This window comes from Macaca fascicularis, chromosome 6, assembly GCF_037993035.2.
Source record: "Macaca fascicularis isolate 582-1 chromosome 6, T2T-MFA8v1.1".
Lineage (NCBI taxonomy): Eukaryota > Metazoa > Chordata > Mammalia > Primates > Cercopithecidae > Macaca > Macaca fascicularis.
Window position 1 is genome coordinate 8,321,248 of NC_088380.1, and position 24,881 is coordinate 8,346,128.

At 38.2% G+C, this 24,881-nt stretch overlaps 1 long non-coding RNA gene across 5 annotated transcripts in view; it reads left to right on the forward strand.

The window, feature by feature from the left end:
* Positions 1–24,881, forward strand: part of LOC102133425 (uncharacterized) — a 150,568-nt gene that overhangs the window by 39,998 nt on the left and 85,689 nt on the right. Inside the window, exon 3 of one of the 5 annotated variants that reach the window (XR_006698642.2) lies at positions 2,552–4,733. The exons of the other annotated variants lie outside the window; for them this stretch is intronic. This is a non-coding gene — a long non-coding RNA (uncharacterized lncRNA). Of the gene's footprint in view, positions 1–2,551; positions 4,734–24,881 lie in introns of those variants that run through there. 5 annotated transcript variants of the gene reach the window in all.

Genomic DNA, 24,881 nt, shown 5'->3' on the forward strand with positions numbered 1-24,881 from the left:
TCTTTGATACAGGTTGCTGGCAATGCGTTGCTTTTTTTGCTTTCGCTGTATATAATTTTATTTTTAAAAAATTTTTTCGAGACGGAGTCTTGCTGTGTCGCCCAGGCTGGAGTGCAGTGGCGCGATCTCGGCTCACTGCAAGCTCCGCCTCCCGGGCTCACGTCATTCTCCTGCCTCAGACTCCCGAGTAGCTGGGACTACAGGTGCCCGCCACCACGCCTGACTAATTTTTGTATTTTTAGTAGAGACGGGGTTTCATCCGTTTTAGCCAGGATGATCTTGATCTTCTGACCTCGTGATCCACCTGCCTTGGCCTCCCAAAGTGCTGTGATGACAGCTGTAAGCCACCGCACCCAGCCCTAAAATGTCTTTGTTTCATCGTCATGTTAAAGCTGTATGTAGAATTCTAGGTTGAAAGTTGTTTACAGAAATTTGTGGTAAAAATTATAATGCTTACCCCTTGCCCTACCAGTGCCCATTTGGAAAAACTAGTTACCCCAATTTCTGAGAATGGATATTTGGGAAGGTCAAAGTCAGCTGTGTATTTAAAAAATTAAAGCCGTTGAAATGAGTGTGGCAAAGAACATTACACCCATTTTTAATTTAATGTGATAAGCCTGCCCCTACTTTTTCTAACCAAGTCATGCTCTATCTGCAGAAATTAAAATATTTCAAATTGTGTTCTCCTATAAAATTTATATTATTGACCTGACCTCAGTCTTTAAGATTTTTATTTTCAGACCTACAGCTGTTAACACCTGACTTCTAGAATTCTTCTTGAAATTTAAAATTCTAACATGTTAACCATATGTGCATTTTTGAGAAAAAGCTACGATGAAGTAATTGGATAACTTTTCACATTTTTTCCTGTATTTATACTGCTAACAGTGACATCAATAAGACTTACTTTACAATTTTGTAGTATGCAATGTCCTAGAGAAATGATGTATTTTATGTAGTGTCTGAACACAGGTGTTTTCTTAGAAATTCTAAAGGAAACTAATCTTTCTCCCTTGATGCTAATGACTGTAGACATACTTTATCAACAAATTCAAACCCTAAGCTTTACAAAGCCAATGGTTATAAGAGAAGTGGGATCTAATATCATTGATTACTAAACAAAATTATGAAAATGGTTAAAGTGTGTCCATTGAGGTAAATATATGTTTAACAGAGTGCTTGCAATATTTAGAAGCTCAAGGCTGCCCCCTTTAAAGGAAGCAATGCTTTAAAGGAGAGGTGGAAAACCATTATGAAGTGAAAAAATATTCCAAGAGATCTCAGATGCATTTCAGCTGTTCTGGATTCCCTATTGATAACTGTGCTGTTGACACGAGTGTTCCCAGGAGGACTGTGGGAAAAACCAATGCAGGTTTTATTTCCTGTGCCCTTTGCTCTCTGCAAAGAGCCAGTCTACTAAAAACATGTACATCCCAGCTCCACCGGGTTTCTCACTACCTGTATTAGTCTGTTTGTGCAGCTATAATAAAATGCCCTAGACTGGGTAATTTACAAAAGATAGAAATTTATTTTTAACTGTTCCAGAGGGGTTGGGAAGTCCAAGATAAAAGCACCGGCAGATTTGATGTCTGGTGAAGACCCATTCCTCACAGATGGTGCTCTCTAGGTCTTCTCACATGGCAAAAGAGATAGAAGGGATAAATAGTTCCTTTGTACCTCTTTTATGAGGTCACTAATCCCATTCACTTGGGCTCCACCCTCATGACTTAATCACCTCCTAAAGATCCCATCTGTTAATATTATGACATTGGAGATTAAGTTTTAACATAGGTTATATTAGGGGGACACATTCAGACCATAGTACCAACCAAGCACACAGCACCCTTCTCACACCCCTGTTGTCAACCCCAATGTCTTCTCTCTGCCTCTATCCAGTTCTACTTGTCCTTCAGGGCTCAGCCTAATGACCATACCTTCCATGAACTCATCTCATAGATTGCAGATGAAATCAGTGTTTTGTTCTCATTGTGCAATAAAAGGAGAATATTGCTTTTTCTTTACCTTAACACCCCCTGCGTTGGTTGTTTACTTCTCTGTGTCCCTCCTGAGTTTACATAGGGATTACTGTCAGACACCACTAGCACATAGTAATGCTAGAACACGGGATTTACTGGGGAAGACCGTAGGAGCTGAAAACGAATACAGCACATCCATGGGCTCTCACCATCCCACATCTTAGTCTTCATAGCCTGTGGTGGCCAGCCTGCCAGTATACAACACCTCCATCCCTTTGATACTCTTCAAATTTATAGGGTTGAAAGCAGGGAACACTTGTTTGACTATTACTAGTAGACAATGCCTAGTTTGAGAAGTGGCTTTTTCAGGAAGGGTGAACAGTGTCTGATAGCCTCTTCTTTTGTTGAGAAATCTCTTGCATGCTGAACTCTGCTAAGCTATCAAAAGAGAGAAGGAATTTGCTTTTAATGGCAAACTATAAATAATTTGCTTTTAATGGTAAACTGTTTTGTTTCTTAGTAGTAAGCTATAAGTAAGAGCCATGCCTTGCTGATTTTTCTATCCTAAATCCTAGCACATAGAGGGTCTGGATGAGCATCAAGACCCAACATGTTTTCAACACGTGGTTTGTATGGACAGAAGAACTACATACCAAAATCAAGACATGTGTGGACATCTGTAACAAATGTTGGAAATAGCCTTCACCAGACTTTTCTGCAGACATTCCATTTGGGTTTTCGCCAAGATATTAATGATTGAACAACAACCCGAAAGTGGTTATCTCAGCGTTCCACTAAAGGATTGAGACTCTACATCCAGCTGTCCTTGCGCAAGAAACTGTATTTGCACTTCAACCTTCAAGATCTTGCCAATATCTCCTAATCGTGTTCATGTTTCCTATCTTGTCCACTATTACTTCAAACTTTACATCCTCAGTGACTATTACTTTCACTCCTAAATCTTTCTCAGAATACCAAAGAGTGTTTTTCCATCTATTTTATCATGTAATTCTTCAATACAAGTACACACTGTTAAGAATAATAAAAAAGAAAGATGCAGTTCCAGCTATCAGGCAAGTTAGAATTCTGATTTGGCTCTGGCAGATAAGAATATTTTAGTATCTTCAGCACAAGAAAGAGAACAAAGGCAGGGTATGTTTGCTGCTGTCACTGCTGTGATTCTGAAGTTCAGCCAAAGACTTATTAGCGTTTCAATGTCCTGCTTTATGACGCATGAACCAGAGGCAAAAATATAAGAAATCATACCAGAAATGACAAGAATACTAGGTAGAGCTTTGATCAAAGACTTGCCTAGACACAGAACACTTGTGATTTTGATTCAAGTCAAGCCAGGATGACAGTAGCCAGGAGATATGCTTAGAGAGGCTTTGATTCTTCATTTACAAAAAGTTCAAGTTTCTTCCCAGTTAGATTCCTACAATTTCAGAAACTGTTTAGTAACTGTTTAGAAATAGTGTCTCTTTTTTTTCTCTTAGATTATTTCCATCTCTTGGTGGATATGTTGTATCTCTGGGCTTAAAGAGCCTTAGATAGATCTCTCTGTTATGTGATAATTATTTTTATTAGTCATGTATTTCCATTAGCGAAATGCTGTGCTAAATAATCTTGATATTTTAATTCTTCATGTAATTTTTTTGCATATTATCCCATTGAATATAATCTAATTCATTGCCATAAGCATTGGCTATAACAAATCTCAAGTATAGAATGCTAAACCTAATAAGATAATCCCAAAGGGGGAAATTGACTTTATTATATTTCTGTGAACCTTCTCCTCCTTGAAGTCTCTCCTTGAAGTCTAATTCACTGACCACTGAGTTGCAAAATTAGCTCTCACTACAGCTTTGTCTGCTGTCATTTTAGAGACATATTTCCAAAAGAAGGTAATATTGTCAGTTCTCAGCCTCAGAGTCAGAAAATTTAGGAACACACTGAAATCTATAAATCCCAGTCACCAAGTGAAGTCATAAATACATTTTTATAGTTGCCACACATTAAAAACCTATTTAAGTTTTTAATAAATAAAATATTTACCCTCTCAAAATCATAATTATCATCATATATTATCCCAAATCCCTCTCAGTCAGCACTAAATATTTTAAGCTTCAGAAGGTGGATTGTAAGGTATCAGTCAGAATGAACTGTTTTACTAAAGTAACAAATAATCCTAAAAACATCAGTGGCTAAAGATAACTAAGTTAATTTCTAACTCATACTAGTTTTCCAAGATGGGATGGCAGGGATCCTCTGCCATTCATAGTTATTCAAGGTTCACGCTGACGAAAGCTTCAACTCAGTGCATGTTTTCACAGTTGCCACAGTGTGTAAAAGGAAATGGGGCAAGTCATGAATTGGTTCTGAAAGCTTGTAATCTACAGTAAAATATTCCTTGTCCATTCACATATCAATGGCTACAGCAAGTTACAGGCCACATCCACTTTTAAAAGGGGAGAAAAGGTTCAGCCCTGTCATCTACTGGGAAGAGGGTGGAGAAGATGCATATTTGTGAAATCTCTAATGACAATCACACAGATAACCCAAAATGCATGTTGGCAGGGAACCTAATGATAACCCAGTTTAACCCCTTCATTTTACAAGTTGAAAATTTGTTAGTGATTAGATGCTTGGACCATCTGGGTTTGTCCTAAAATTTCAGGGCTTCTGGTAAAATCATTAACTCCTCTGGGCTCTGACGCGCCTCTAGGCATTCTGCTTCATGATCGATTTTTGACTAATAAACCTCTCTTGAACACCTGGAATAAATCCCACTTATTTATGGTATGTAATTCCCTTTGTATGTTGCTACATTCTTTCAGCTATTTTTTTGCCTCTATATCCATGAGGGGGATTGGTGTGTACTATTCCTTTATGGTACTGTCTTTGGTTTAGTATAAAGGTATTTCTGGCTTCATAGTGATGGGTTGGGTAGTGTTCTCTCTTCTATTTTCTGGAAGAGATTGTGTAGGATGTGGGTTCATTCTTAAATATTCAGTAAAATTCTCTAGTGAAACTATTAGAATCTGGACCTTTCTTTTTGAGAGAAGAAATTTAAAATTATGAATTTAGATTTCATACTAGTTATAGGGCAATTCAAATTATTTCCTATACCTTGAGTTATAGTAGTTTTTTTTTTTTAAAGAATTAGAACATTTCTTCTAAGTTGTTAAATTTATGTAGGTAGAGTTGTTCATAGCATTCTTTTGTTATCCTCCAAGTGTCTTCAGGGTCTACAATGATTTCTGCTGTTTCATTCCTGATATTGTTAATTTGTGTCTTCTCTATATGTTTCGTTGTCAGCCTTGCTAGAGGGTTATCAATTGTATTAATCTGTTAAAAATAAGTTTTTTTGTTTCACTGAATTCATTTATTGCTTCTCTGAGATTGCATTGATTTCTTTTATCTTTATTGTTTCTTTCTTATGCTTGTTTTAGGTTTATTTTATTCTTTTTCCTGTTTCTTGAAGCGGGTAATTAGATAACTGAAGAGACTTTTATTCTTTTCTGGTATAAGATTTAGTAGTATAAATTTTCCTCTCAGCACTGCCTTAGCTGTTTCCCACTAGTTCGAATATGTTATATTTTTACTTTCCTTCAGTTAAATGTGTTTTTTTATTTCTTTTGCATCTTTCTTTATCATCTGTGAATTATATATCAATATGTTCTGGCCAGGCTTTGGTAACTCATGCCTGTAATCTCAACACTTTTGGAGGCTGAGGTGGAAGGAATGTTTGAACCCAGAAGAGTTCAAGACTAGCCTGGGCAGCATAGCAAAACCCTGTCTCTATAAAACAATAAAATAAAAAGAGGCCGGGTGCAGTGACTTACACCTGTAATCCCAGCACTCTGGGAGGCCAAGGTGGGCAGATCACCAGAGGTCGGGAGTTTGAGACCAACACAGAGAAACCTCATCTCTACTAAAAATACGAAATTAGCTGGGCGTGGTGGCGCATGCCTGTAATCCCAGCTACTTGGGAGGCTGAGGCAGGAGAATCTCTTGAACCCGGGAGGCAGAGGTTGTGGTGAGCCAAGATTGCGCCATTGCACTCTGGACAACAAGAGTGAAACTCCACCTCAAAACACAAAATTAAAAATAAAAGAAAATTAGCTGGGCATAGTGACATGCACCTGTAGTCTTAGCTACTCAGGAGGCTGAGGTGGGAGGATCTCTTAAGCTAGGAAGTTTGAGGCTGCAGTGAGCTGTGATCCTGCCACTGTACTCCAATCTGGGAGACAGAGCTATTCTTTGTTTAAAAAACAAAAACAAAAGTGTTCTTTAGTTTCCCAATGTTTGGAGATTTTTCTTTCTTTCTGTTGTTAATTTCTAGTTTGATTCTGTTGTGGTTACAGAACACCCTCTGTAGGATTTTATCTCTTTTGAATTTATTAAGGCTTGTATTATGACCTATATTATGGTTTCTTAGTGTATGTTTCATGGGCATTTGAAAAGAAGGTGTATTCTACTGTTTTGGGGTAGAATGTCCTATAAATGTTGATTAGATCCCTTTGATGAATGATGTTAAATTCTTCTATATAATTGCTGATTTTTGGTCTAGTTTCTCTATCAATTATTGAGAAAAGAGTGTTGAAATCTCCAACTATGATTGTGCATTTGTATTTTTCTACTTCTAATTCTACTGGTGTTTGCTTTATACATTTTTCAACTCTGTTGCTGGTGCATACACATTTAGAATTGCTGTGTCTTCTCGATGAATTGATCCTTTTATCATTACATAATGTTCCTCTGTCCTTATAATTTTCTTTGCTCTGAGGTCTACTTTATTATATTAATTTATCCACTCAGTTTCTTTTCATTTTTGTTTGCATGGCATATCTTTTTCCTTTTTTTTTTTTTACTTTTGACCTACATGTATTCTTATATTAGAGGTAATATCTTATAGATAGCACATAGTTATGTCACATTTTTAATCCATGCTTCTAAACTTTGTCTCTGAATTAATGTAGTTAGACCATTTATATGTAATACAATTTAATAAAATTGTTAATGTTTTATATAATGATTGTGTTATAGTTTAACATTTAATTTTTCTGTTTATTCTGTTTATTATTTTTCCATTTTTTCCTTCCTTCTTGTGTAATGCCTGAACATTTTACATTTCTCATCTTTTATTTTTACTGCATTCTTCCTTCTCTCCCAATTTTCTGTGACTTATTCTTTTACAATTTCCTTTCTTCTTAGATAAATTATTTTAGTCTTTATTTTTGAAAAACTATGCTGGTGACAAATTTCTTCATCTAAAAATATCTTGACTTCATCTTAATTCCTGAGGTACAGTATGTTTTGCTGGATATTAAATCCTGAATTGACAATCATTTGATTTAAACACTTGAACAAAGTACTGCTTTCTTGTGGCATCCATGTTTTTTGATTAAAAGGCTGCTTTCATTTAGTGAAAAGTGAATCATTGTATGATTTTGCTTTTAAGATTTTCTTTAGTTTTCAGAAGTTTGATTATAATGCGTCCTGGTGTGCATTTTTACATTTATTTATTATTTTTGGGATTCACTCAGCTTCCTAAGTCTATGGATGTTTTTCTTTTGCCAAAATTGGGAAAATATAGCCTTTTTAAAAAAAAAATACTCTTCACCTCCACTCCCCCTTCTCCTCTGCTTCTGAAGCTCCAGTGACATGAGTGTTAGAGATTTAGTTGTAGTCTCACATGTTCCTGAGGCTCTGCTAGTTTTTTTCCAGTCTATTTTTTCTCTTCCACTCAAACTGGGTATTTTCTATTGCTGTATGCTCAAGTACACTAACTCTTTCCTCTGTTCTCTCCATTCTGCCATCAATCCCATCCAATTAAAAAAAAAAAAAAAACTTTGTCATATTGAATTTTATGTCTAAAATTTTTCTATGTTTTTCTTTATATCTTCTATTTTTTTCCTGAGGCTTTTAATATTATCATTGGTTTCAAGCATATTTGTCATTGCTTTTTGAAACATTTTCATGTTGGCTGTTTTACAATCCTCATCAGATAGTGCTAACATCTATGTTATCCCAATGTTTGTGTCTGATTTTTTTTTTCTTATTCACGTTTAGTTCTTCATGATTCTTTTCATGAGATAACTTTCAATGAACTATGAATATTTTGGGTATTATGTTGTAAGACTCTGGTTCTTATTTAAAGTGTGTTTTAGTAGATCTCCTCTGATACCACTTCAACGGGGATAGCAGTACCTTCTCAATGCTGCCTGGTGGGGCTGGAAATACAGGTTTTCCACTTGGCTTCTATTGCCATGATAAATGGTGAGGAAAGAGAGGCATGTAGGGGATAAGACTAGGAGTCCAGTCTTCCTGCCAAGTCTCTGCTGGGTGGGAAGTAGAAAAGGTGCCTCATTATCACTTCACATACAGCTTCCACTGACTGTAGAGGTGCACGGCCCCATCACCATTGATTGATGGTGAACATTTTGACTTCCCAGGCAGCCTTCTTTAACACCATGTTAGTGAGGAGGAGGAGCCATCTTGGTACCATCAGGTGATAGTGGAAGTTCTGGTTCTCCCATGGCCTCTACTTCCACCATAGGGGAATCCCTTACTGTTTGGCAGAGATGAAAACCTCCACTCAACCTTCTGTGATATTCCCTGCTCTGGTGTGGGGCACATCATTATAGCCCAGCAAGGGTGGAAGTCTAGGCCTTTGCTGGAGAAGGTGGGTGTAGGGCTGCAGTATTTTCTGTGGTGTTCATAGTAGAATAATTATCATCTAAGAGTTTTCAGTCCTGCTAAGCTACCCCTTTCCTGGTCCTTTGGTAGGAGAGAGCAGGCTTTATCTGGGGCTTTTTGTTTCTATGCCTATTTTTGTTTCTTGAGTGGTGGCTTCTCTATGTCCCAGTCTTGAATTTATGAGACAAGAAAACAAAAAAAATAACCCAGGGAACTCATCACTGTGTCCTCCCTTGGTGCTAATGCTCACTAGCTGTGCTTTCTTCAAAGTCTTTCCATGTTTGTTGATGTACACTGTCTGGAGTTTTCAGTTGTACTCAGCTGGAGAAATAGAAAAAAAGAATGTCTACTCCATCTTCCCCAAATCTGAATTTCCCTGCCTTATTTTAAAAATTAGTTTGGGGACTGATTTAAAAGAAAAGGCTTTGGAACAATTGCTTGCCATTAAGTACCTATCTCACATTAAGTCAGAAAGTTATAACCCTGAATGGACTTTATTGTCACCTGGAAAGCTTTAGAAAATATTTCAGTGTTCTGGGCCCAGAAACTAAGTAAACCAAAATCTCTGAGGATAATGCCCTGCAAGGGAATGCTTTATCCTCATATTATTCTCTGTAAAATCAAGAGCATTGGCTCTCTGTGATAGAGTCTACCCAAGGACCAAAGTACAAAAGCAACAGTTCATCTTTATTGTCACAAATGTGCCGCAGGCGAGAGGCGGGTAGTATCTCCATGGTAACCAAGCCTCAAGCTCTGTGATTTCCAGGGTATCATTAAGTTAGTGCTTCTTGTTCATATGCATTTCTGCCCACAAGAAAATGCTAGTTATGTCCCTTAGTTGACAAATAAGAAATCATTACTTTTGAAAAACTTATTTTCTTAGAATGTTATTTAGATTCTTACAAACAAAAGGCCAAAATGAATCAAACAGATGTGGCTCCTCTCATGGAAGGTCCCTGTGTGATGTGTGTCCTTGGCTCCCAAAGGCCACGTTCAAAAACAAAATCAGATAATTTCAAGGTTTTTTACACTGATCAAATGCTATGGTTGTGTCCCCTAGATATAAGGATTTTTTTAAATAAGAAAAAAGAAAAGAAAAAATAGAGAAGAAAAATGTTGGGCAGAGCTGCTGTCCAGGCATGACAGAAGAAGTAAAGCTTACTAACCTCACTTATTATTTGGCCGTGTCATTATCTCTAACAGGCGAGTGGAGTGTTCAGGTCCAGATAAGCCAGAAATGGTGCCTGTGTTCTCACATTGGTCAAGAGATGTATTAGGCTCATGAAACAGCCCCCTTTAGCAATGCTAGGAAGAGATGAGCACAAGACAACAAGTATCACTGGGATGAGGAACTTTTGCAGGTACAGCAGACAAGAGTGGGGCCCAAGGCCTTTGTCTGGACTGGGCCAGTGGCCCTCAGGTGGCAGGGAGGCTGCAGCGGGGTTGGGTCAGCAGTCAGTGTCTGTGCAGGATGAATCTTGATGCATAGGTGAGTGGTTCCTGTCCCCAACAGTGAGCTGGGGGGTCTTCATGACTTGACTCTCAATACCAACACCTGTAGCTCCAGTGAGCATACCGAATTCCAGATGGACCCCCGGTGCTCATTCTAGTTCTGCTCCATGGTTACAGTCTCCTAAATCACTTCATTCTGAAACGCCTTCCTGATAGCCTGTGACACACACTGCAACTGGGAAATTCTTCTGTTTGATACCAGTTGGATCATGCCCCTTCCCTGGTGAGAAACCTGCAGTGGCTCCACCTGTTTCACGGATTGTCTGTGCAACCCTGGGCTCTGCCGCTGGAATTGGAGAGCATTACATCCCTTCCGGGAACATTCTTGGTACCAGGGATGCCAAAGATATCAACATGTACTTTTCTGAGAGGAGATGGTTCATGAGCAAAGCCACCCTCGTGAGTTTTAAGTGCCATTCCAGAGAGGTGGGTAAAGACTGGCCCATTAGAGGTTTGAGCAGGTGTCCTTTCTCAGATAGCTATGGACAAGTGAACAAGAGAAACTAGTAGAACTTGAGCTGACCCACAGGGAAAATGCCTTGAAAGGTCTTGGCTTCTTGAAAGCATCTCTTCAGAACTGGGGAATTGTCCTGGGTCAATTGGACCCCACACTTCCATGAATGCTGGCCCAAATGTAAAGCCTTGGGCGGGTGGTGCTACGGACAGTAAAAGAAGAATGGTGGGGACAGGCGAGGCCTCTCTACCTTTATCTATGCTGAGGAGTGGCTTCCTGAGCAGCAGCAGCACCAGGGAGGAGGGCAGCGACCCAGAGAGGGCAGGAGGGGTTGTAGACCTGAGGAGCAGGAGACCCAGAGAGGGCGGGAGGGGCTGTGGACCTGAGGAGCAGGAGCGGAGGTGGTATCTCTAGAGAACCACACAGTACACTCTTCCCTCTTCCCATTTATGACCTGGAAAGGGCTGACCTCTGAACAGAGGGGAGGAAGTCCCTTAGGTCATGCGATTATAGAGGTAGGTTTCCTTAATTGGGCTTTTAAGGCCATTTACAGCCTCGTTTTAATTTATCTATTTAGTCCCCACTATTCCAGTTGAGTTAAAAACTGGTGATTGTTAAAATGTGTCATAAGCTTTCTTTCCTCTATAACTTTTTTTCTCTTATCTATCTAACTTCTATAACATCCACAGAAATTATATGTGGATATAATATCCATATGTATTACATATCATATTACATATACATTATATATATCTAATATGTATTAAATATATTATCTAATATGTATCTGATACATTATCTTTCCATCATCTATTCATCAACCTCTTTGAAATAATCTCTTTCATGTACTCATTGCTCCCTTTCCCGGAATTCTTTCTTTATTTTCTTGAGCGGAAGATTCTTTGTTCTCTCAACCCTTGTGACTGGTTGCATGTCTCATTTTTGGTACCAATTTCAGGTGACCTTGTGCTGTTGTCTTTCATGCATATCTTTCTCCTCGGAGATCACGTCTCATTTTAGGTAGGAAATATGTCCTCTTCTTTAATGCCAGTTGCAATTCAGACTGTCGTGTGCAAATTTAAAGAATTAGTGACATGGAAGCTGTGAATTCATTGTCTTCTCATGTTAAAATCAGGTTTTGCACCACTGATCTTGCTTCCTGCAGCAAGAATCATCTTCTATATGCAATCCTTCAATGGTTGTCCTTGGGCTATAAAATAAGCTGAAATAGTTAATTATGCATTTAAGATTCTCTATAAGCTGGTTTCATAGTTCTCTTTATCTTTCCCCTCATGCTTTCACACCCCACACTCAGCAATCTAGAAGTTCAACAACTCAGAAAGCAGAGCTTCTCGCATCTCCCCTGCACCATGCCTTTCATGGCCGGTGACTCTGTGAATATAGTTTTCTTGGGAGAGAAGCTGCTGTAAGTTCCTTTCTTTTGCTCATTTCTTCCAGAGGTCCTCTCCTCCCTAATTATGCCGGAGTTTGCAATTTTTATATGTGTGAAAAATTAGACCTTGGCCCATGACCTTGAGCAGTAAGATAAAAACAACTCCCACAAGGTTAGCATCCCAATAATGAGACACTAGGCATAAATGGGTTAAAGACCAATCTCAAACTCCTCAGATTTTGCGATTCCTCTGATCCTCCTTTTACCCGATCCAAGTGTTTTCATCTCTGTTTAACACCTTGTTAATCTGCCCCATATTTCAGTGGGTGGTTTTCAGAGCCTTCTCTGATAAAATGTGGTTCTCCTTTAAGGAGGGACGCTGTGCCTCAGAAATGCAAGTGAAAATATTGAGACTGACAAAGACTTGAAAGAATGAGGATAACTGATGCTGGTGCAAGGTGAGGAAACAAGTATTAGAGAATGATTAAAGATTTAAATGTTACATGTCAAAGATAAAAGTTCTAGAAGAAAATTTAGCTTCCTATATTGTAAGATGGTAATGGAAGATTTTCTAAGCAGGCACTAGCACTGAAACATGAGTAGAAATAGATGATTTAATTCATTTTTAAACATTCAAAAATCTTTTGTCATTAAAGATTTCAAACAATAGATAAATCAAGACAAATACTTGCCACATAACAGAAATACCCCTTCCAAATTAAAAGACAAAATCATAGTTAAAAAAAGAAGCAAGCCATATGAATGGGAAATACTTCCAACAGGAAATTTAAATGGTAATAGTTTGAAATTTAAATAGTAATAGTTTAAAATTTATCCAGTTAGAGAAATTTATTAAAAATGGTAGAAGTGGCCAGGTGTGGTGGCTCATGCCTGTAATCTCAGCACTTTGAGAGACCTAGGCAGGTAAATCACTTGAGGTCAGGAGTTCGAGATCAGCCTGGCCAGTGTGGTAAAACCTTGTCTCTACTAAAAATACAAAAATTGGCCAGGCATGGTGGTGGACGCCTGTAGTCCTAGCTACTTGGGAGACTGAGGCAGGAGAATGGCTTGAACCCTGGAAGCAGAGGTTGCAGTGAGCTGAGATCGCACCACTGCACTCCAGCCTGGGTGACAGAGGTAGACTCCATCTCAAAAAAAAAAAAAAAAAGGTAGAAGCATTGGCAGGAGGTTGTTGGAACTAGCACTTACATTGTGTAAGAATACTTACGCATTTATAATCTCTCATCAAAACCCTTTGCATATACATATTCTCCTACCTAGAAACTGGCCAAAAAGCTCACAGATGAAATATGGCCACCATATTGTTTATTTTATGGAGTATTATCTTATATATCTACAAATAAAAATTGGCTGAGTGAATTACCAGAGTGGATGTTTCCCATAGTGCATAGTAAATCAATCAGCCAATCAAAGCATATTGCACATGTAGTTAGCCCTCTGCCTTTGCCCCATGCCTGTAGCTCCTGCGTTATGGCATACTGTTTTATGGACTGATAAAGGAACCCTTAGTTTCCACTCCCCAACTCTTGGTGTCTTGACATAAGAATGGTCCAAAGCTGTGGGATAAGCCCTAGCACTCAAAGTTGCATCCTGTCCCCACAACCCCCCAACTTCCAGCCAAGAGCTAGCGCTAAACTTTCTACTGGCTAACTGGTAACTCAGAGTCCACACTAAGCGGTGCTACAGAAAAATAAAAGTATGTTTTTTGCACATATGAGTCTGGGACTGAAATTTCTACCAGTTATCATAGTATAGAATGTCATCACATAGTCCTAAAAAAATGGGTACCATTACAATTCTCAGGCAGGAAGTCTGCCCTGTTAATTTGATTTACAAATGACAGAACTTAATGAGAACGTTGATATATTTGCATTGCACATAGACAGTAAGAAACAATGTGGACAACATCCACATTATAATAATTAGTGAGGATGTTTATATATTGATAGCTTATTGAATCTCTCTTCTCTTCCCACAATACAAATGCATTCAAAAGAAATTTTAATGGTGTTTGGAAGGAAGAATCATTAAGCAAATAAAGTCTAGTTACTGACCACTCAAAATGTGGTTCCTGGACCATCCACCCAGCAGCATCTCATGGGAGCTTGTTAGACATGCTGAGGTGTGGGCTTCACCCCAGATCGCCTGAAACAGAATTTGCACTTTAACAACATCCCCAGGTGGCTCCTAAGCCCACAAAAGTGTAAGAAGCTCAAGTCTGGGAAACGATTCTCAGCCAGATGAGAACAGTGGATGAGGGACACAGAAGACCTCTGCCAAAATCCAGTCATAAATGGCAGCTCCGTTTGAGCCTTGGTGTTAGAACAAGAAAATATATAGACCAGGGAATGTGACTCTTCAATTTATGTGAACTGAACTAAATATAAACCTCAAAACTTTCTTCATGTTGAAATCACCTAGGGAGATTTTTAATGATGCTACATCCCAGCTTTCCCTGCAATGACCACATCAGTGTCTCTGGGACAGACTCAATCAGTGTTACCTTAAAAATTCTCCAGGTGGATCTAACATGCAGCAAACCTTGAGAAACCCTCAAATTCATCCCCCATGATATTGCTTTTCCTCCTCCTGAGCTCCTCTGACAATCATTCAGAAATACACGTTTCTTCAAATAATTATTTGTTTATGCTCTTGTAATGATAAGTGGCCACATAAATTGTGCAGCATCTATAAGGAAACTGTTTCTAAACTTCACTCTGGTTATAGCAGCCATTTCTTAAACAGCCATTGAAATGGACGTAAAAGAGTACCTAACATTTTTATTCTGTGGTTTTATTCTTGACACAGTTCTCAAATATCTTATATCTCACTTTATGAATCATTTTCACAAAGATAGGTGCAGTTCAAACATTTAATTCTTTCATTTTTTAAAGTCCTATTCTTACTGTGTTTCAAGAATCTCCTAAACTCTTTATCAGAGCCTGTGCCTTTTTAAAATCTATGCACTATATCTGGGAAAAAGGTATATTTTCAAAGAATATTCTTTTCAGCTTTTAATTTTTTCATAAGCATTTATTCTTACATCTGAACAGATAAATAAATATTGTTGACTGTGCACTTGGTAAACGCCAAACCACTTTGCTGATAAGAATTTAGAGTAGATGGGGAAGGGAGTGTTGATATGAGTGAAGACAGCAGGACTAATTAAGTGGAGTAGAATTAAGCAAATGAACAACAGCAAAAGCACATTTAATTTTGAAGAGTTAATTTAGTCGGCCTTGATATGTTAATTTGTGATTCTGTTGGCAAAATATAATGGCCCCAATTCATGTAAATTTTTCTTGTATTAGTAAAACCCCATGAAATACAAAAATTACCTGAAATTCTTTCACAGATATAATGTATTATAATTGACTTCAAAACATGAGAAAACGATGGCCAATTAAATAACTAGAATAACCAAGACATGAAAAAACAAGAATTTTTTTGTACAAAATGAATTTTGTATGTTATGTTATATAATAAAAATTATTTATCATCAAAATCATAATGTAATGACCATCACATTATAATGCAGAGGATTTGAATGACCTCAAACATTGAGTTTTCAACCTTAAACAGAACTATATGAGATATACCAATCCACAGATATAAACATATGTTTATTTAATGTTCAGCATGATTTCTAGTTTTCTGGCATCAGTTATAAATTTAAATAATGCTTATTTCCAAGTTATCAGAAGAGGACAATGAGAAATTTAAGTATGAAAATCTGGAGAAATGCTTCTTCTCAAACATGAAACTTATTCAGTCACAGTACTTTAAAAATTAGGGCTTTCTGCCCAAATATATGGCAGAACTTTCTATTCATTCAAGGAGCAAACACTTTATTTCTGCGTATTTTTCTTCTCAGGATATGAGACAATACGCCTTCCAGTTTGATACCATCATTTTCAGAGGAACACTGAGCAGGAGAACATTTTCTCATTAATCTTTAGAATGTCCTGTGAGTGACTTTCAAGCAACTGTTATTATCCTTTGTTGACTGAAGGACAAGTGAGGACCTGAGGTCACCTAACACTTGCTGCTACAAACACTGAAATTGTGGGAAAGCAGAGCTTGAAAGAAGCAGAGCAAACCCCTTGCGCTGTCACACATGGTTCTTCAAATACTTTTTATTTTTTCATAAGCATTTACCTTCACATATGAACAGATTAGCATTCATCCATATCTAAATTTGGCTATTTCTTCTTGCCTTATGTGCCATTTTTAAAGTTGAAAACTTTACATTAAATGCACACTTCAGAAGTACAAGTTCAATACAGGTTGAATAAATGACAGATTTTCTGTGGCTACAGCTCTTGAGTACGAATCAAATCCTCCTTTTACTCCCATTTCTTTTCTCTAGGGATTTTCCCTGATCCGATAGAATTATATGGCAACAATGTTGGTAATCACCTGATGAGTTCAGATCTTTTCTCTTATAAGAGTTTAGTGTGAAAATACAATTACTAACATGAATAATATATATGTGTATATATATGTGTGTGCATATATATATATATATTTATGTACATATTTCACATACCTTACATTACCCAGGATGAATTCGTTAGAGAATTTAGGCATTCTAAAAAGGTAAGATGGATCAGGAATGGAAAACTGAATAGTAATGAAAAAGCAAGAGTGAAGAGACAAGAAATAAGCTATAGTTTGCACAGCACCCTGATGTGGATGTTTAAAATAAATTTAAGCATAAAGTATCTTAGTTTGATTTTGAGCCTTGTACCCATCATAATCTGAGGTATCAGCACCACTTGGCTTTTAATTATGTAGACAAAGTGTGGAAGGAGCAGAGGTCCTAAAACAGCTATGGCACAGTGGGGTGGGAAACCAAATACCCTTCTCATGACCTCAGAGCAGTCCCCTCTGTTCCCTAACAAGGCAGGAGGCTGGGACTCATATTTCTTGTTCTGACCAGAAGAAAGATTTTGCATTGCTTTTGAAATTTCCTGAGTGTAGTGGGCAATTGCAGTATGAGACGCGCTGAGTAAACCCAACAATTCATTTGTGTTGGTCTTAACTATTATTATTACCAGTAATATTTTTTTCTAGTCAGAAAGACTGTATTTTTCTGTGATTCTGGCAATATTGTTGCACATATTTTATTTTCATCTCTGAATTTAAACCAATACTCTAAATTTTTATATCTCTAAAATAAAGTCTTTCATTTCTAAATGAAACTTGTCCTGAAATCAGTTTTAGATGGAAGAATCAGAATCCGATATGAAGTTGGCTGAAGACATAGAGGTACAAAGATAAAATCTAACCAGGCTTCAGAATGAAGGAACTGGGTCTGCTCACATTAATGGAGATGTGAGGTTGCTATCCTTCGTAGCAAAAGTGCACATCAGCAGCCCACACGGAAGGTAATGGAAATGGGGTCCTCATTAAAGTGACTTTAATGATTCTTTCTAGTTGACGTTCTTTGAAGTGAGTATTAAGATCACTCAAATGCTGGGCAAGCTCTCACCAGAAGTGGAGATGTGAGAGTCAGTTTGAACCAGAAGGGTTAAAGAGAACTTGCATTCTCACTTAAGAAAAGCTCTATGTTTATTCATACTAAACTGTAATTGACTGATAAATGGATCTTTGACCTGTCACTTAAAATGTCTTTTTCTAGTAAGAGAAACAAAGAAACTTAATTCCGTAAGTTTTCAAAATTTTGTTTTAATAGACTTAAATTGTTTAGAGCAGTTTTAATAAAAGATGCTTAGATTTTTCGTATGCAACCTATCCCCATACATGCAGAACCTCCCCCTTTATCAACATCTTCCAAAGAGTGGTTGTTTGTTATATTTGACAAACCTATATTGGCACATCATTATCAGTTCACTTCCACAGTTTACATTAGGGTTCACTCTTGGCCTTGTACACTCTATGAATTTAAACAAATATATAGTGGTATGTATCCATTCTTTATAGTATCATACAGAGTAGCTTCACTGCCCAAGAAAATCACCTGTGCTCTGCCTATTTATTCCCCCCTCCCCACTAACCCAGCAACCACTGAGAGCTTTTCACAGTCTCCATAGTATTGGCTCTTCCAGAATGTCAGACGTACTTCTTTCATGTAGTAATATTTAAGTTTTCTCTGTCTTCTCACGGCTCAATAGCTAATTTTTAGCCCTGAATAATAGTCTATTGTCGGGATCTGCCACAGTTTATTTATCCATTCACTTTCCGAAGGACATCTTGGTTGCTTCCAGATTTTGGCAATTGTGAATAAAGCTGCTATAAACATCCAAATGCAGATTTTTGTGTGAACATAAGGTTTCAACTCCTTTGTAAAAACACTAAGAAATATGATTGCTGAATCATATGGTAAGAGTATGTTTAATTTTATAAGAAACCACCAGACTGTCTTCCAAAGTGGCTGTACCATGTTCCCCACCAGCAATGAATGAGAGTGCTTGCTGCTACACCTCTCCACCAGCATTTGGTGTTGTCACTGTTTTGACTTTTGGTCATTCTAATAAGCATGTGCTGGGATCTTGTTATTTCAATTTGCACCTCCATGATGGTATGTGACATAGAGCATCTTTTCATATGCTTATTTACAATCTGTATATCTTCTTTGATGAGATGTATGTTAAGGCCTTTGGCCCATTTTTTTTTTTTTTTCTTGAGATGGACTCTCACTCTGTCACCAGGCTGGAGTCCAGTGGTGCGATCTTGACTCACTGCAACCTCCGCCTCCTGGATTCAAGCGATTGTGCTGCCTCAGCCTCCTGAGTAGCTGGAATTACAGGCATGTGCCACCACGCCCAGCTGATTTTTGTGTTTTTAGAAAAGATGGGGTTTCACCATGTTGGCCAGGATGGTCTTGATCTCCTGATATCATGGTCTGCCCACCTCGGCCTCCCAAAGTGCTGGGATTACAGGTGTGAGCCATGGCTCCTGGACTGGCCCATTTTTAAATTGAGTTGTTTGTTTACCTATTGTTGAGTTTTAATTTTTTTATTTTTGAAAACAGTACTTTATCAGCTATATCTTTTGCAAATATTTGATCCCAGTCTATGACTTCTATTTTCATTCTCTTGACTGTCTTGCTCAGAGCAGAACTTTTAGTTGTAATAAAGTAAAGCTTTTCAACTTTTTCTTTTATTGATTGTGCCTTTGGTGATGTACCTGAAAAATCATTACCAAACCCAGGATAGTCTAGATATTCTCTTGTATTGTATTTTAGGAGTTTTATAATTTGGGGTTTTGAATTTTATGTTTAGGTCTGTTATTCATTTTGAGTTAATTTTTGGGAAGAGTGTAATGCCTCTTTAGATTCAGGAATTTTGTTTTTGTTTTTGTCTGAAGATGTCCTATTGTTTCAGCATCATTTGTTGAAAAGATTGTCTTTTATCTATCTGGTATTGTCTTTACTCCTTTGTTAAAAATCAGTTGTCTATACTTATGTGGCTCTACTTCTGAACTCTCCATTCTGTTCCATTGATTTATCTGTCTATTCTTAGGCTAATATTTAACTGTCTTGATTACTGTAGCTTTAAAATAAGTCTGAAATCAGGTGCTTAAATCCTCTAACTTTGTTTTTCTCCTCCAAAATCGTGTTGGCTATTCTGTTTTTTTTTTTGCGTCTCTATATAAATTTTAGAACTAGTGTGTCAATATATAAAAATTAACTTCTTGGAATTTTGATTGAAATTGCAGTTAATCTATAGATGATGGTATGAAGAACTGACATTTTGATAACAAGTTTTCCTACTCATGAACATGGAATATCTCTCCATTTATTTACTTCTTCTTTGATTTATTTTGCCTGAATTTTGTAATTTTCTTCATATAGATCTTGCAAATATTTTAGATTTATACTTATTTCATTTGTGGGGTTGCTAATATAAGTGATATTGTGTTTTTAATTTCAAATTCTATTCATTCATTGCTGGTATATAGCAAAGTGATTGACTTTGTATTTGACATTATATTCTGCAAACTAGTTTTAAAAAAAAATTATACACAGATGATTATGTATCTGTGATAAGACAATCTTATTTGTTCCTTCTCGATACATATTTTATTTTTTATGGCCTTTTTTTTTTTTTCTTTTTTTTCTTGAGATGGACTCTCGCTCTGTCACCAGGCTGGAGTGCAGTGGCACGATTTCAACTAACTGCAACCTCCACCTCCTGGATTCAAGCAATTCTGCTGCCTCAGCCTCCCAAGCAGCTGGGATTACAGGCATGTGCCACCACACCCATATAAAATATGTTTTTTATTTTTTTTTCCTTGTATTACTTTCTTAGCTGGGACTTCCAGTATAATGTTGAAAAACAGTGCTGAAAGAGAATATTCTCACCTTGTTCCTAATCTTACTGGAAAAACTTCAAGTTTCTCCCCATTAATATGATGTTACCTATAGTTTTTTTTTTTTTTGTAGATTTTTTTTTTATCTAGTCAAGCGATTACTTATATTGTTGAATAATATCTATAATATTCCTTACTCTTTTTTATTTATTGCCCTTATTCTTTGTTCTTACTTTTGTCTTTTATTCTGTCTTTTGTGGTTTTAACTGGAAATTTTATTTAATTCAATGTTGTCTCTTTTCTTATCATACAAGTTATACCCCTCATAAATTTTCCTTTTTGTAGAGGTTGCCTTTGAGTTTACAATATACACTTACAACTAATCAAAGTTCTCTTTCAAACAGCACTATGACACCTTAAGGGTAATGTGAGTACCTTATAATAATAAAATAATTTTAATTCCTCCTTCCCATCTATGTTAGTCCATTCTCATGTTGCTATAAAGAACTGCCCAAGATTGGGTAATTTATGAAGGAAAAAGGCTTAATTGGCTTACAGTTCTGCAAGGCTGGGGAGGAAGGTCTTTGGCTTACAGTTCTACAAGGCTGGGGGGGAAGGTCTCAGGAAACTTACAATCATGGCAGAAGGGGAAGCAAACACGTCCTTCTTCACATGGCAGCAGGAAGGAGAAGTGCCAAGCAAAAGGGATAAAGACCGTTATAAAACCGTCAGCTCTCACGAGAACTCACCCACTGTCACAAGAACAGCACGAAGGTAACTGCCCCCATGATTCAATTACCTTCCACTGGGTCCTTTCCATGACAGTTAGGGATTATGGAAACTACAATTCAAGGTGAGATTTTTGGTGGGGACACAGAGTCAAGCTGTATAACCATCTCTTTTAAGATTGCTGTCATTTATTTCCTACTTACTCATAAACATACATAAGCATGTATATGCATGCTTAATTAAATATGTTTTTGCTATTATTATTTCGAACAGATTATTTTGTAGACTATATCAAATAACAATAAGACAACATTTTGTATATTATTTTCACTTTGTGCTTCTCTAATGCTCTTCCTTTTAAAAAATAAGTATCAGAGTTTCTGATATTTATTTTTCTTCTCTCTTTTAACATTTCTTGTAAGGTAGGTTTGCTGACAAAGAAAATCTTTAAATTGTTTTTGTCTCAGAAAGTCTTTCTCTTTCACTTCAGGAGGATAATTTCACTAAGTACAGAGTTCTTAGTTGGTGATTTTTTGTTTTCTTAAACACTTTAAATATTTCAATACACTCTTTTCTTAATTGCTGATATGGTTTGGCTCTATGTCCCAACTCAAATCTCATTTTGTAGCTCCTATAGTTCTCACATTTTGTGGAAGTGACCCAGTGAGAGATGACTGAATTATGGGGGCAGGACAATCAACCCAGCAACACTGTAACTCCCTTCTTAGCTGGTTGACTTAAAGGTAGAAGGAGCCCAAAGCTTCCAGGTGGCAATCTTAACTTCCAGTTTGATGGAATTGTTGTTGTGTCTCCTGACAGCGGCATTCCTCCCTTTGGAACTAATACCTCTAGGCCAGTGGAATGTAATGTTGCGGGAACAGGAAGCATAAAATTTGATAGTGGATCACTAGGGCTGATGGGGAGTGGTGCCGCTTCCACTTCCACCCCTTGATTCCTGGAGCTGCGACTCCTGGGTATGGGAGAAACAATACCATATATTGGATGCTGATTCAAAGGATACACGACTTTCTGGAGAACTTTTCCCCAGTCCTGCAAAGTATTGTCACCTAGTTGCTATAGTAATTGTGACTTCAAAAGGCCATTCCACCATTCTATCAATCTAGTTGCTTCAGGATCATGGGGAACATGGTAATACCAGTGAATTCCATGACCATGAGCCCACTTCCACACTTCTTTAGCTGTAAAGTGAGTGTCTTGGTCAGAGGCAATGCTGTGTTGAATGCCATGATGGTGGATAAGGCATTCCGTGAGTCCATGGATGGTAATCTTGGCAGAAGAAGGATCTTTGTGTGCAGGATAGGCAAACCCATATCCAGAGTAAGTGTCTATTCCATTGAGGACAAACCTCTACCCTGTCCATGTTGGAAGAGTTCCAATATAATCAATGTGCTACCAGGTAGCTGGCTGATCACCCTGAAGAATGGTGTCATATCGAGGGCTCAGTGTTAGTCTCTGCTGCTGGCAAATTTGGGACTCAGCTGTGGCTGTAGCCAGGTCAGCCTTGGTGAGTGGAAGTCCATGTTGCTGAGCCCATGCGTATCCTCCATCTCTGCCACCATGGCCACTTTGTTCATGGGCCCATTGGGCGATGACAAAGGTGGCTGGGGAAAGAGGCTGAGTTGTGTCCACAGAACCGGTCATCCTATCCACTTGATTATTAAAATCCTCCTCTAATGAGGTCACCCATTGGTGAGCACTCACATGGGATACAAATATCTTCATAGTTTTTGACCACTCAGAGAGGTTGATCCACATACTTCTTCCCCAAATTTCTTTGTCACCAACTTTCCAATCATGCTTCTTCCAAGTCCCTGGTTATCCAGCCAAACCATTGGCTACAGCCCAACAGTATATAATCGCGTATCTGGCCATTTCTCCTTCCATGCAAAGTGCACAACCAGGTGCACTGCTCAAAGTTCTGTCCACTGGGAAGGTTTCCATTCACTGCTGTCCTTCAAGGGTGTCCTAAAAAGGGGCTGCAGTGCTACAGCTGTCTACTTTCAGGTGGTGCCTGCATTTCATGCAGAACCATCTGTGAATCAGGCCCTAGTCTTTACTTCCTCTGCCAAATGGTCATAGAGAATGCCCCATGAGGTCATCCATGCAGGCTGCGAGAGAAGGCAGGGTAGCAGGAGTGGAGATCATGGGCACTTGAGCCACTTCCTCATGTAACTTACTTGTGCCTTCAGGACCTGCTCGAGCCCGATCACATATATACCACTTTCATTTGATGATGGAATATTCCTGTGCATGACCCATTTTATGGCTAGATAGGTAAGAAAGCACCCAGTTCATGATGGGCGGTTCAGGTCACATGGTGACTTGGTGACCCACAGTCAAACATTCAATTTCCACCGAAGTCCAGTAACAGACCAAGAGCTATCTCTCAAAAGGGGAGTAGTTATCTGCAGAAGATGGCATGGCCTTGCTCCAAAATCTTAGAGGCCTCTGCTGTGATTCACCTATGGGGGCCTGCCAAAGGCTCCAAACAGCATCCCTATCTGCCACTGACACCTCAAGCACCATTGGATCTACAGGGTTCATATGGCCCAAGTGGCAGAGTAGCTTGTACAGCATCCTGGACCTGTTGGAGAGCACTCTCCTGTTTTGGATCCCACTCAACACTGGAAACCGTTTGGGTCATCTGATAAATGGTCCAGAGTAACACATCCAAATGAGGAATGTGTTGTCTCCAAAATCCAAATTGGCCCACTAGGCATTGTGCCTCTTTCTTGATTGTAGGAGGGGCCAAATGCTGCAACTTATCCTTTACCTTAGAAGGAATGTCTCAACAGGCCTCAGACCACTTCACCCCTAGAAATTTTACTGAGGTAGAAGGTCCCTGAATTTTAGTCAGATTTATTTTACACCTTCTGGCACACAAATGTCTCACCAGTAAGTCTACTGTGTTTGCTATTTCTTGCTCACTGGATCCAATCAGCATAATGTCATCAATGTAATGGACCAGTGTAATATCTTGTGGAAGTGAAAGGCGATCAAGCTCTCTATGACACAAAGCTGGAGTTGATATACCCCTAAGGCAGAACAGTAAAGGTATATTTCTGGCCTTGCCAACTGAAAGCAAATTGTTTCTGGTGGGCCTTATGAACAGGAATGGAGAAAAAGGCATTTGCCAAATCAATGGCTGCATACCGAGTACCAGGAGATGTGTTAATTTGCTCAAGCAATGAAACCACATCTGGTACAACAGCTGCAATTGGAGTCACCACTTGGTTAAGGTTATGATAATCCACTGTTATTCTCCAAGATCCACCTGTCTTCTGTTGTTTTGGAGTAGAGAGTTCTGTAAGATGTCTATTAGGTCTATTTGATCAAGTGTTGTGTTCAGATCCTAAATATCTTGGTTAGTTTTCTGCTTCAATAATGTGTTTAATACTCTCAGTAGGGTGTTGAAGTCTCCTACTATTATGTGTGGTTATCTAAGTCTCCTCATATATCTCTAAGAATTTGCTTTATGAATCTGGGTGCTCCTGTGTTGGGTGCTTGTATATTTAGAGTAATTAGGTCTTGTTGAATTGAGCTCTTTACTATGTAATGCCCTTGTTTGTCTTCTTTTATCTTTGTTGGCTTAAAGCCTGTTTTGTTTGAAATTAGAACAGCAGCTGCACTTTTTTCCCATGTTTTTTTGCTTGGTAGATTTTTCTCCATCCCTTTATTTTCAGCCTATGGGTGTCACTGCATGTTAGATGGGTCTCTTGAAGACAGCATACTGTTGAGTCTTGCTTCTGTATCCAACTTAGCACTCTGTGCCCTTTAATTGGGGCATTTAGCCCAT